Raw genomic sequence first — 13,032 nt, forward strand, 5'->3', positions numbered from 1 at the left:
TTCGAGCACTTTCTACGTTTAAAGCATCCAAGCTTTCACCGCCAGCACACTTGATTCGATTTACACTCGCTGCTCACAATCAGTGCTAAAAATTCACTAGGTACCTAACTGTGCTTAAATACATCGTATGATATATTCGGTAACCTTTTCACTGTTTGGTACGTACTCGAGTCATTTATACCTACTGACCAGTTTATTCAACGACTATTGATCGATTCATATTTCAAAAGAATTGATACTGTACCGAATGACTGAAGCTTTTTTCTATTATTGTCAATTTTCCGCTAAAGACACAAGCAGTTTTGCACTCGTGATAAATGTTGCAGATTTGTGAGTCGGTTTATTCGGACTGACGAGCGGTGCTCAGCATCGCCAACTGCTAGAAATTACTCTTTGATTCAAAGAGTCAGGTTTCTCGCAGCCGCGAGTTCAAAAGATCACAGAGCTTTAAGATCAGCGATCGCTGGCGTATAACAAAGGCACCTATTCGTCGGACCGAGCCGCGGAGTTTGAGATCGTACGATAAGACAGAATGTGCGAGTTCCACTTCGATGACGAGAGTTCTATAAAATCTAGACTATACGACGCGACGTTATGTTACCATCGTATGGAATTTCTTGCACAAATCATAGACTGTACTTATACGGGTCGGCATATATTGAAACGGAGAAACTGCAGTATAGGAGGAATGCGGAATAATTGCGTTAATTCTACGAGCATACGTGGCCGGATAGCATACCATCTATCTGCCTACCGCGGGTATTAAAATAAGAAATCGTTTCTCGACTCGGATGAGCGTTCAAGTTCTCGCGAAGAGTAAAGAATAATTCAGCGACTCCCACGTTTACCGAATCGCGTATTTCTCTTCTTAGAATTTTATTTTTCTCGAAATTTTTCGCGGTTTAGTGTTTATTAAAAAAAAAAAACACTCCAACGTTCTCTTGAACCAGGGACCCGAAGAAGATACACACGGGGGTTTAAAATATTCATGAATTTCTCACGATGACAGCTGGCAGGTTTGGCTTGGGTGAAATACACAGGTGTTTCACGATCTTTATGTTCTTTTAGAAAATTTAACCCAGCTTGAGTTTTGGAAATATTCACACGTCTATGGATGTCTTGTATTCATACTTGCGTCAAATTTTTCCTGTATATTTACTCTCGGACTATAATTATACATATATTTTATTTTTCACGGTTCGGCCTTGTGCCACTGCCGCGTAACGAACGACGTCAGCTACAACTCGCGAACAACGCGACTCTACTTAAACCAAAGTAAATCCTGCTAATGAGTAAGGACGCACCTCACACAAGTAATTCTGTATACACGTGCGCATTCTGTACCTCTATAATGATATGAGTACGCGAATAACCCGACCGGTCGAGGCTAGAGATGCAGAATCTTGTAGAATTCATCGCCCTCGCAATTCTGTACCGAACAGATGATTCACAGGAAACTTTGATCTTTCTTGACGTATCGCGAACTTAGCCCGAAACGTATAATTGTCATTAACGAGATTCTCGGACGCAAGAATTCGATTTGCAGGTTTCTTCCTATCGCGTTTGTAGTCAATAGTTTAACAGCGATTATAGTAGAGAGACAGACGCCTGTAAATTAATTCTTAGATTTTTATTTGAGAAGTTTTATTTTTATTTCTTTCATTCTTGACGTAACTAATGGTTTTTGTATCGTGTGCAAAAATTATAGAATGTTAATGTGAAATATTGCGATTAGCTGTTGGTTTTTTTATAAGCAATTATCGTTCCTCAGGCACGAATGTTTCGAAGAATTCCTAAATTGATCTCGGAGTCCTGACATACATTATTAACAGGAAGTGAAGATAAATGTTGCGACAATTCAAAAACGTGTCATCGCCAAAGCATGCGAATGTGCTCAACCGCGTTTCACGCACTGAAACCAAGTTTATATTGCCATCTAAAACCAATCGAACCATGGTGTGCGAGTTGGATATTCGTACAAATCACACGTGCAGAAGTGTCTGAATTTATTACACTTCACGGTATCAATGTAACGGATAATTTGTCAGTCGGTTGCATCCGTCTCTTTTGCACACTGCGAAAAATTTCAATTGTTACAGAAACTAGAAATATTCAGTAAAACAGGTATCCTTGAAAAAACTGTTCGAATATTGTTGGAATTACGAAAAACGAGATACGCGTAACCATTTTGCGATATTGTCGATCCTTTTTTTGGTAATTGCAACGCTAAATCAATTTGTTCGGTTTACTCTACTTTTTTAGTTAAATAAGGCTTTAGCATTAATTTATTGTTGCACAAGCATTAATTTCTCGCAACAGTTACAAGAAAATATAGTAACGGTGATCGTAATGAGAAAGAATAGTGAGAGATACTAGACTTTCCGGTAACAGCTAGAAAACTAATTTTCATTTTCTGCCTAGAACTATATTTTTCTATTGTGGTAAAAAATGAAAATAGTTACAGACTGAGCGGTAACCGAAACTAAAAATTTCTCTCAGTGTAGACTTCGATTAATTGTTTTTTCAACTTATCGTTTCTCCAATAAAACAGTTTTCCTATCGATCGATTAATCGGATTCTTAAAATAAATGGTTTTTTCTACCAACCGATCGATCATCCATATCAACGAATCGTTTTTATCATCGATCAATTAATCCAAGGCCGTTCCAATTCTTTTTTTTCTTTTTTTTTTGCTGTACAAATCGGTCCTTCCAATTAATCGATCCTTTTAACAAACCGTGCTTCCGACTTATCGACAAATCGGGCAGCCCCAGGAAATAAACCCAACCTTTGTTCACACGGAGACTGCAACGTTAATTGCGCGTCGAATGAAAAGGCGGGAACGGTTGGCGGCCCTGCATTGCAGGCGTTCGGCAAACCGTGCCTTTAGGAACGCAAAGGTGTTCTACGTCGCACGGTAGCACCGGCGACCGGGTTTGGCGCGAACCTCCGGACTGGCTGCATTCCGGAGGACGGCTTGGCCGACTGCGCTGGCGCCATGATACACGAGAGTCCGGAGTCGGACAGCTCGACACAGCGAGGCGGTCGCATGCGGCTGCACAATGCGGATCCACTCCGCAAATAGTCGATCTTGCAGAAACGAGGGGCCGCGATTTGCGTCGATCTCTCCCCTTCCCTGCACATCGCGTCTCGACTATTTGACCGGTTTACCGTGTCGCCCCGATGATGTCACTCGGTTACTCGCACTCACCTACCTTGGAATCACCTGGGCTCGATGGGCGAGATGCAATATCGTCCAAGAGTCGTCGACCCACCAACGCGTCGTAAACAACGGTTAAGATTGCGGAATTTTTAACAGAAGGAACTCCGGCTCCGATCTATAGACCCGGTTGTCCCGGTTCACGGAGATTTACTCACTTTTTATCTACGACCTGCAACGGTCCCCGAGATAACTGGAACAGTCGTAGTGCGAATGGATAGCCTTCCCGGTTGAGATACGACGGGCGATGATTGCGAGCTGTCGGATTAATCACTTCATATGAAAAACGGAACTTGTTTGCAGATACAATTTATTCAGTCTAGAGCAATTTTTACGAGTATGGAATGTTTCGCCAGATGTTTTTTACCGATTGACAAATCTGAGATGATCGGCAATGGCTCGAGAAAAAGAATTGGGTGTCACGTAAGTTTACTTGAAAAACTCCAGTCTGAAGAGGAGTGTTTCCATCGTTCATTGAACGGCGACTGATCGAAATGAAAATATTGGTCGAAGCCATTTGAACCTTGTGAAGATCCACTTAATAGTGTAATTATAAAAAATTAATTCCATCAGCACCGACAATCCAGAAACTTAACCCAACGATGCATCTTAATTTTATCCTTCCGCGTTCTCTTCGCCTCTTGGCATGACAGTAGTTTTTGATTTCAAACTTTGAAATGCATTTCCAGTGTCTCTTTGTTTCCCGGTGACTCAGGTTATAACAGTGAATAACGAATTCTCGATGATCATGCATTCACTTCCGCATATAAAATGTCACGACGACGCCCGGAACAACCGGACGGCGCCAGAGTTTCGAAGGTGCAGGTATACCATAACAGTATAACGTACGTACGATGCGATTCCCTTCAAGATGGTTTCGTTGTTGCCGGAGATGTAGTTCCTTCCTTGGCGCCCGGCCCATGGGACGCATAATAATGATCCTTCTCCAGAACCCGAAGGGCTCGAGTCATCCTCGTGAATACAGTCGAGGATGTAACGTAATTCGAAGAATTTTGATTCGTTGAGGTTCCGAAGAAAGAATCTCACAGTAAGTCAATACACGATTTGAAGTTCGTGGCCCAGGATGATAGCCATGTAGGGATTCGTCGGTTGGGGTCAGTAAATGACGTAATGTCCGTTTGGCCAATATGTCCATAATGTCCAACACCGACGAATCCCTGCATGGTAAGTCGATACACGGTGTTAGATCAGATTTGGACACCGCGATGTCTGAACCTTGAGTTTGGAGGCCAAGACTGCCGCCCTTACGTTTCCAACGACTCGGTTACAAGCGTGTCGCTTATACGGGCATGCCCTGTTGGTAGGTACACGCGTAAAGTCAAGCCAGCGATGACTTTTATGCTAATGTGGTAGGCACGACAGGAAGTAACTACGAGCCTAGGCGTAATGAATTACTAATCAGTGGAGTTTAGCTTTCAATGAACAGTTATCGCGCCCCCCTCTCCGATGTTTTACCTACCGCTCGACACGCCGCTTCAAGGTGTACGAGGTCTCCTTAACCCGAGGGTTTCGTTCTATTCACTGTGTTTATCCATCCGATTCCCGCGATCATTAAATCTTCGTCAATAAAACGAGAATTTTTCGGTTTTCGGTGCGTATAATCTCGGGCGGATTCAGCTGCTGCAGGAGATTGAATATTTATTTATACCGATGTGTATAGGAAATATGCCCTGGCTATGCATCTGTACCAAGCCACGTGTCTCTAAATATACATTCTTTCACAAAAATAAAACTCGCTTGATCCAAAAATATGTGCTTAACAGACACTGGTATTTAGATATATAAATATATATATATGTACATATTGTACCGAAAGATCACGTTAAATATAACGTCCTAGATTATCGTACATGCTACCATTTATGTTATTCCAGTTGCAGTTGCGCGTTAACTGCACTTACATTTCTCAAATTCGACGGAACGCTCGTTCGTCTACAACTGGTTTTTAACGGTGTATTTATGACTCTCAGCAGATTTACTGCCAATTCTTATCTGTTTTCGCCAGTTGTAAATTGAAATATCCAAACTCATTTATTGCTATTTTCATCACCAGAATATTTATTGGCCGTTTTTTTTTTCATCTGTTTTAACTGTTTTTAGAACGAAAATATTCGGGTTGATTTAATTGCCTTATTAAATGTATAGATTTTTGCGTCGAATATTTAGAAAATTGGAGTAGGAATTCCGGTTGAGTGAGTATGAAAATGTATCTTCAAAGAAGCTTTGCCATCTCGTAAATCTATAAAATACTTCAGCGAAGTTTTGCATGAAGTTTCATCGCTAAAGCATTCGCGGCCTATTAATAGCTAAGCTAATGTTACAAAACTACTAACAGTAGGATCTGAACGTGGTAACAAATCATAGACTCGACAACTACCTATAGCTATTCGTAATTTGTTTAGTCACTATGACAATGCAGCTGGCATAACGAGTCAAAGAAAGTTACCGATAGCGTTAATTCTAGATAATTTATTGTAAAAGTGTCATTAGCTTTCATTTGAAGTATCATTCGTTTGAAGTAGCTTTCAGTCGGGGAATTTATTCAAATCTATTTCTCTGCAACGTTTGTTAACGTTTTACGAAAGCGCGTGATTTCTCCTGATAGCGACTCACAATCAGTAATTCTTTGTTCTTTTGATAGTATAGGTATTATATTTTCAAGTTGACGAAATAATTCTGTATTTTCTTAGAAGTCCGACTCGTTCTATAATAATTACTCGTATCTTTGTATTTTCGCACCGTACTCGAACGATAATTTTATACAAATATTATTGGAACTGGTTTTGATACACAAATTATTTGCACATACTTGAACAGATTTGAAATTCCTTGCGAAATAGCAGTGGATCTGAAAAGCATACGTGCCTGAATTTTCGTACATAGGTAATTCACAAAAACTTGAGAAGATTTACCTCGTCGTAAGTAAAATCTCATGAGAGGAAGGCGATGACGGCAGATACAACTGATATCGAATTCTCGGCCTATTCTAAAAACCGAAAACAGAACCATGGCAATTGCGTTGACCCCGGTGGCCGACTCTCGGCCAAAATGTTTGGACCTCGGGTACAAACGATTTGACGAATGCGCTATATCCGGAATCCTCGTGACCGCAGACACAGCCGGTTGGGGTGTATATTCGGAGATCGTCTGGTTTTAATAGTCCGGGAAAGTTGTGCCAGAGCCTCTCGATCCGGTACGCGTCTGGACGTAAATATAGGCTGGTCTATTACCGTGCAGAGTATTATACTGCACATGCGGAACACAAGACGCGGGAATGAATTCATCTCATCGTATCAGCCGGGATTTTATACCGCATGGATACCGCGTCACTCACGCTTGCGGTTTGTCGCAGTCATCGGTGTGCGAATTAATTTGAGAAGGGTTAGCGTTAGCACGGTTCCTTACATTATTCTGACAATGACTGCACGACGATGATAAATGCGAGAAAAAGTATTGCGTGAAATCCCGGAGATTTTGAGTACGGCGATTACTTAGGATTCAAACTTTTATGTACGTTAGAAAAAGCTCCAGCTGCGCGTAGCGCACAAAACGATACTGTACACGGTGCATGAATAATATGACTCTCGGATAGACGATGTGTCGTGTCTTTTCCACGGTATCGTATTATAAGTACCGGGATATTGCTTTTCCTAGCCATCCCCGGATGCGACGATCCGAAGTAAACACTTAGGAGAGTTTCATTTTTTTATAGTCGGTTGGGAATTCTGGTAAAATGGGCATAGCTAAATATCGTTGGAATTACAAGAAAATAGGATATAAGTAACTGATTAGTTGACTACATTTTTTTTTTTTTTTTTTACCAAGACAATACAGTACACTAACCGTAATCGGAATGAATTGCAACATGTGCTGAATTTTCGAATTACAGCTTCAAAATTTATTTTCATATTGTACATACCCAGGTGTATAAATTTTATTGTTTTGTTAGAGAATGAAAATAGTTAGGGACTGTGTGATAATCACGGTAAGAAATTTCTTTTGGTACAGTTGTACCGTACAGGAAGTCATTTCTGTCCCACGTATCTTCCATATGCCGTGGATCCGTTTTGTGCATTTTACTCTTTCTAGACTTATTGCAGGTGCCCGTTTTCTCCACTAAGAATTACTAAATTTATGTCGTATTACTGGAGCATCTTGTTGAAAAGTTGATATCGCCTTTCTCATAGAATTGAACAATACTTTTAAATTATGCTACCATATCTTCAACAATTTTTTAGCTAAATTTCATCCGTTTTTTTGATCATGCACTCTCTTCAGAACCCAGTCGAAATCCTGTATACATAATTGATTTCGTGTATTCAACAATAAGAGAAGCGATGTAATTGGTAATCCCACTATTCAAATGTAGTAAAAATACCCGACTATTCGCATAGATTTAACTATTCGTGTAATTGATATTTCAGCAGTGTATAAAGTTAAAATATATTTGTTTATACCGAATGCTTAACTCTCTTAGTGTATATATAGACACCAGTTTTTAGAAATAAATTATCGGAACCGATCTCTGACTTTCTATCATATGTGTGACAACTGATAATTAGTGAGAATAACGTCACTTGAAAATAATGAATAACGCTTTCTTTGGGATCATAATGACATGCGTGATAATCTAATATTAATATTCAAGAATGATTACATACCAATTACAGAACAGGGTAGTTTTGAAAAATTGTCAAATAAACGTATTTATTATTATCGCGTGCTTAACGAAACAGTTACTATAATATAAAATTTCGTATTGTAGAGACTCGTGACTACAATTAATACTATATCTTACTCTTCGTCATATCGCTGGGAACGAATTTGAGTTATGTAGTACATCTGTACTCAACGCTCCTGTAAAAGAGTTCAAACGATCATTCGCAACTTGTTGTCAACAATCATACTTGCGTATATTTGAAAAATACTTCTCAACTCGGGTCAGAATTTGTATAAAATTTCACCAGTCCACTTTCTAATGCTAAGTCAACGTTCGCCACACAAATCAAGGGGTGTTTCACCTAAGCAAAAATTGACACCATGATCACGTATTTCGTGATTACTCACATTTTATAGAGTGATTACGAAAGATTAATTGACAAATAAAATTGACTCCGATAAAGTGATTTCTCATGATTTTTAAAATTACATACGATTACTTAAGATCACAAAGAGATTCCTGCAACCCTAAATAATTGCTCGTAATTACCAACGATTACTTCGACGATCACTAATCCAGAATGTTGTTTTAATATTACCGATTTCAGTGTGATATCGGAGATGACGAAATGATTTCGAATGATATTGACACCTCATTCGTTTTCGGTGAAACATCCCTTGACGCAGATCCTTGATCAAGAAACCAGCATATAAGCTTCCGTGACAACGAGTGACAGAAATTCAACTCCGACGATGATTTAGGTTTATTTTTTGAGCGTCTTTCCTACATCATACTTTTCTTCTTTCACGCTGGTCGAATTTTTCGCGCCGGCGGTAAATTCAAATTAACCGAATCCGTCCGACGATTGTATATGGCGAATACCGGGCCGTGTGACGTACGGCTAGTAAAAGTGTCAAGTATTTCTGCAACGGTGAGCAACAAAATGATTTAGCGAGTAAACAGCGTCGCGGCGCTGCGCGGCCCTGGGGCGTCGCGAGGTGACGGGGATGCCAGCTGGACGTCGGCGCCAAGGCGTCGGTGCGATGCGTCCTTGTTTTGTAGACGCGCGCCATCTCGACGTTCCAACGTCCCCCTCCCCCCCCCCCCCCCCGCCCCCTCTCACCGATTTCCCTTCCCTTCCCCATCCCTGGCCCCTCCCTTTGCCCCGAGACAAATACGTGCAGGTGCCCCGCGGGTGGAATAGAAATGGACCACGTTTTGGTATATACCTATATACAGCACGTGGTGAAGAGGAGGCGGCGAGAATTCTACCTAGCGAGGTATTCGAACAGCACTAGAGCTCGCCGCTTGTACCAGAAATATATCCAGTCGAGTATGACCGAAGACAGAGCGTTTAATGTTGTGAAATTTGTCAAAGTTGACGATCACGGCATTCGCCGTAGTACGATGAAAAGTATCAATCAGATTTTATCAGCAATTTTTTAATCATTTTAACGAACGGTGATCATTACGGAGCTGACGTGAGAGCTCGAGTTGACCAATCGAAGTCAGTGTCCTTTTACGAAGATCGCAAGAAGTTGACAATTCTTGCAAAATATTTTTCATCGTTTGTCAAAGAATAGCCGACAGACTTCAAAGTCGAAACAAAAAGCAAAGAAGATAAAAAAAAATGAGAAAACTTCCCACTACTGTGTGGGAAACGCTAATTTACCTTGAAAGAAGGAAAAAATAAAAAAAAATAAAAATAGAAACATTTGTTGACTTACTTGACGTCTTCCAAAGCGACGAGTGAAAAATATCACCGCGAAGCCCTTGAAAAATGATAATATAAGTTTACCTCACATAATTCACCAAGTTGGCAACGGTGAATTCCGATCCCTGCAACCGTGCAATATACACATATAAACGCATACGCATATCGCGTAACAAAGATTTGTGTAATTAATTCATCAGCGAAGACAGTGAACGCGATGGGATGCAGATTCCGTGCAGTGATCTTGATTTTATTCTGGAAAATATATAAACATATACGTATAATATATGCATATATACACCTATACATGTATACGTATCTGCGAAGTGGTACTTAAGATCAAGACTAACAAGCTGGTAGCTCAAGGTGAAAGACAGAGAGCGAGAAAGAGAGCGGGAGAGAGAGAGAGAGAGAGAGAGAGAAGTTTACACGAGACGAGATTTTTTTCATCACTTTTTCGGAGCATGACTTTGGAACACGAGGAATGTGTTTGAATTGAGGACGAATTCCTCTGGCCTCGCGTCTCCTGTGTCAACTAATGTCTCACATGGCTTGTAGCTTTTACGTAGACGTCGAAAGAAATCGGTTGAGCTACTTATTGGTCCAGGACTACTGCGGACGTTACGTGGTTCGGATAAGGTGGATCTTTTTTCGATGACCACTTTTTCCCGCTCCTGTCTGCACTGGCTCCGTCTTCTTTTGATTGACTAGATTTGAACTCTTCACGTAACCTCCGAGGCATGTTTTCACGTCCCGCTCGTCTCACTTCGAGTTCGCGGTGTAGGAGTCTGTTGACTTGAACAAATTGTGGAACAAGGCTGGCTCCGAAATAACTACTGTCATATTAGAAATATCCGAAGGAGACACGATTGAAAATAGATTGACTTGTTGGAACCCTCGGGATAGTGAGAATGTACACCGTTATAGGCTGGCCTGATGTACTTTCTTACGACGAATAGTGTGTCTGTGCCTGTGCTTTCTGTATCTTGGTTTGGATCTCGAGAAGTTGACCTCTCGCTTATTGATATTCGATCTTGATTATTTGGAATCTTGGAATCATTTCGCAATACCTACCATTCAACCTCGCAGGAATTGGAGCTAATGACGTGTGAAAATATCATGTGACGCATGTACTCTTAGAGGTGAACAAATATATCGGTGTTTCCCTAACCTGCGGCGACGGACAAAAGTTGAAAGGATTTAACTGTGCCCGGAATCTTCGAGCCATCTGAAAATTGATATTTTTCATCACTCATTGTATTCCAGCGAAATAACTGAGAACTATGATCTTCTTTCCTTCTTTCGCACACTAATCAAATTTCATTTGAATAATCGTTGAGCTCGTCATTATAATAGAAAAAATTGAGAAATAAAAGTCTCTCTAGAGATACATTGTCTTTCACACTCGGGTTTGCAAATGATTCTAGAAAAAACTGAAGTTCACAAAAAGAATACGTTTCTAAACACAAAATCCAGTGTTCATAATCAATTCCAAATTATGTAGTAATTTTTTGCTGACTTAGTGAAGTGAGCCGTAACAATTATATGCTAATGGGGCTATCACCGCTCTAAAAAACTGCAGCCTGTGATGAAGGAAGACCATTAACAGCGAGTCACAAGTACTAAATCCCCTGAAATTGGTTCAGTTCCAAAGCAAAATCTGCATTTTTCACAACTAATTTCATACGTCCAATGCTAGTATTAAATAATCGCAAAATACGGCGTAGCCTCGGTTTCCAAGATTCTTAAAAAGGTCGGAACGCAAAACGAGATTCAGGACTGGTTGGCAAAAAGACTACAAGGCAATGGCGCGAAGGAATTGTAGGTTGAGAGAAATTGGTATGGAGGTGAGAAAAGGGGTGAGCCGCGTGCCTGCGTGGGTGGCGCCAGATGTCGCGAGGCCTGAAATCTTTACGTAGGTATCGTTCGTGCGGTCACGACACACGGCTGTGGTATCAGCCGAGACATTGGAACCGCATATTGTATTTCCGTAGAGATGCAAGCCGTGGCGATACTTAGCCGTCCTGAACTGTACAGTACCTAGAAGTTATGACCTTGTTTACGAAAAGCTTATGCGGTGCACTCTGCATCGTGATCTAATTAACGCCGATGGTGCGGTATAAAGTGTCTGGATATCCTCTTCGTGAACAGATATCGGTAAATGTTTCCACGTCGTTGAAGATTTTTCTGTTTCTTTGGGAACGACTTGTCACCGATCGATACTTCGATGGTCGCTGAACGGTGAGCTTGGGATCTTGTGACTTCGGCAGTGTGACGATAGGAGTTGGTCTCCTCGTAGCCTAGCCAAGTTGCGAAAACGTCTTTTGTTTTCGCAGCCTGCAGCAGAAGACTCTCGATCATTTTCTGAAGCCGCTAACTGCAGCAGTCAAACAAAAGACCGTCTCTCGTGCCAAGTGAAGTCAAGTGCCACTGTAGTAAGAGCAACTTAATAGCCCGAGCTGCCGCTGGTGCTGACCGCAGATGCGGTTCTTCGTTGGTACGGAGGAAAACTTGTAGTTACAACCAGTTTATAAATAAACTCGCACGTAACCAATGAGTTCGTCAAACGTTCCTCTCTGCCAGATGTGGAGAACTGCCCGCAACTGCTTTTCCGTGGAACGCAAGTGTCGCGGAAAATTCATGAGCTTCTAACGTAAATTGCGAGGAAGAGGATGTCATAAGGATGTCCAACCGTTCATTTCAAGAAATGAAGATGGTACGGAACTGTGATTACGCAGTAATTGGCGAGCTCTGCTGTCAAAAGTAGGGATCATTTTCTCTAGTTCTCCTTGAATGGGAGGCAAATCTAGGCCACGAATTAGGGGCAGTTAGAAAGATGCAGGTTAAGAAAATACAGGCTCTGTCATATGCGCCAGGTATCGTACTTTCTATATCTTCCACTGTTTGAATATAAAAAATTCCAATTTGACTTGAAAATCGAGTGACATCTCTTCGGTGAGGAGGATAAGCGCAGCACAGTGTTGCACTCGCTAAAATTTAGTTTTCATGGTTACTTGAAAATCAGTTTTCCATCAAATAGTCACGGCTATTATTGGAAAATCCGTATGAAATTGAGCTTGTGATGAAAAAAAAAAAAAACAAATAGAGATGTACGAACATCCTATTTCTCCTTTGTTCAGTGACATTTTCACGCTCAAATTACAGACAGATCGGCATCCGGAAAGTGGTTCCGTGATTGACGTATAACAGCGGCAGTCGCGAAGAGTCTCGGAGTGACTCACCTGCGAGTGCGCCATTCCACGACGATGTCTGCTAGGAACTTGGCACGGATCTCTAACGTTGCAAGGAATGAGGAGTTGTTTGCGAAATAGTTCACGTCGTACGTATTGCGAGATTTGAGAAAAAAATAGCAGTTTTCGAACTACATAATACATCGTACCTATTCTTGTATCCTTC

At 41.1% G+C, this 13,032-nt stretch overlaps 1 protein-coding gene across 4 annotated transcripts in view; it reads left to right on the top strand.

Moving 5' to 3' along the window:
• net overlaps window positions 1-13,032 on the top strand; it is a 101,260-nt gene that overhangs the window by 20,444 nt on the left and 67,784 nt on the right. The window contains exon 6 of one of the 4 annotated variants that reach the window (XR_006881906.2): window positions 12,781-13,013. The exons of the other annotated variants lie outside the window; for them this stretch is intronic. The gene's annotated coding sequence lies outside the window, so the exon portion shown is untranslated. Of the gene's footprint in view, window positions 1-12,780; window positions 13,014-13,032 lie in introns of those variants that run through there. 4 annotated transcript variants of the gene reach the window in all.

The sequence above is a fragment of the Neodiprion pinetum genome, chromosome 1 (assembly GCF_021155775.2).
Source record: "Neodiprion pinetum isolate iyNeoPine1 chromosome 1, iyNeoPine1.2, whole genome shotgun sequence".
Lineage (NCBI taxonomy): Eukaryota > Metazoa > Arthropoda > Insecta > Hymenoptera > Diprionidae > Neodiprion > Neodiprion pinetum.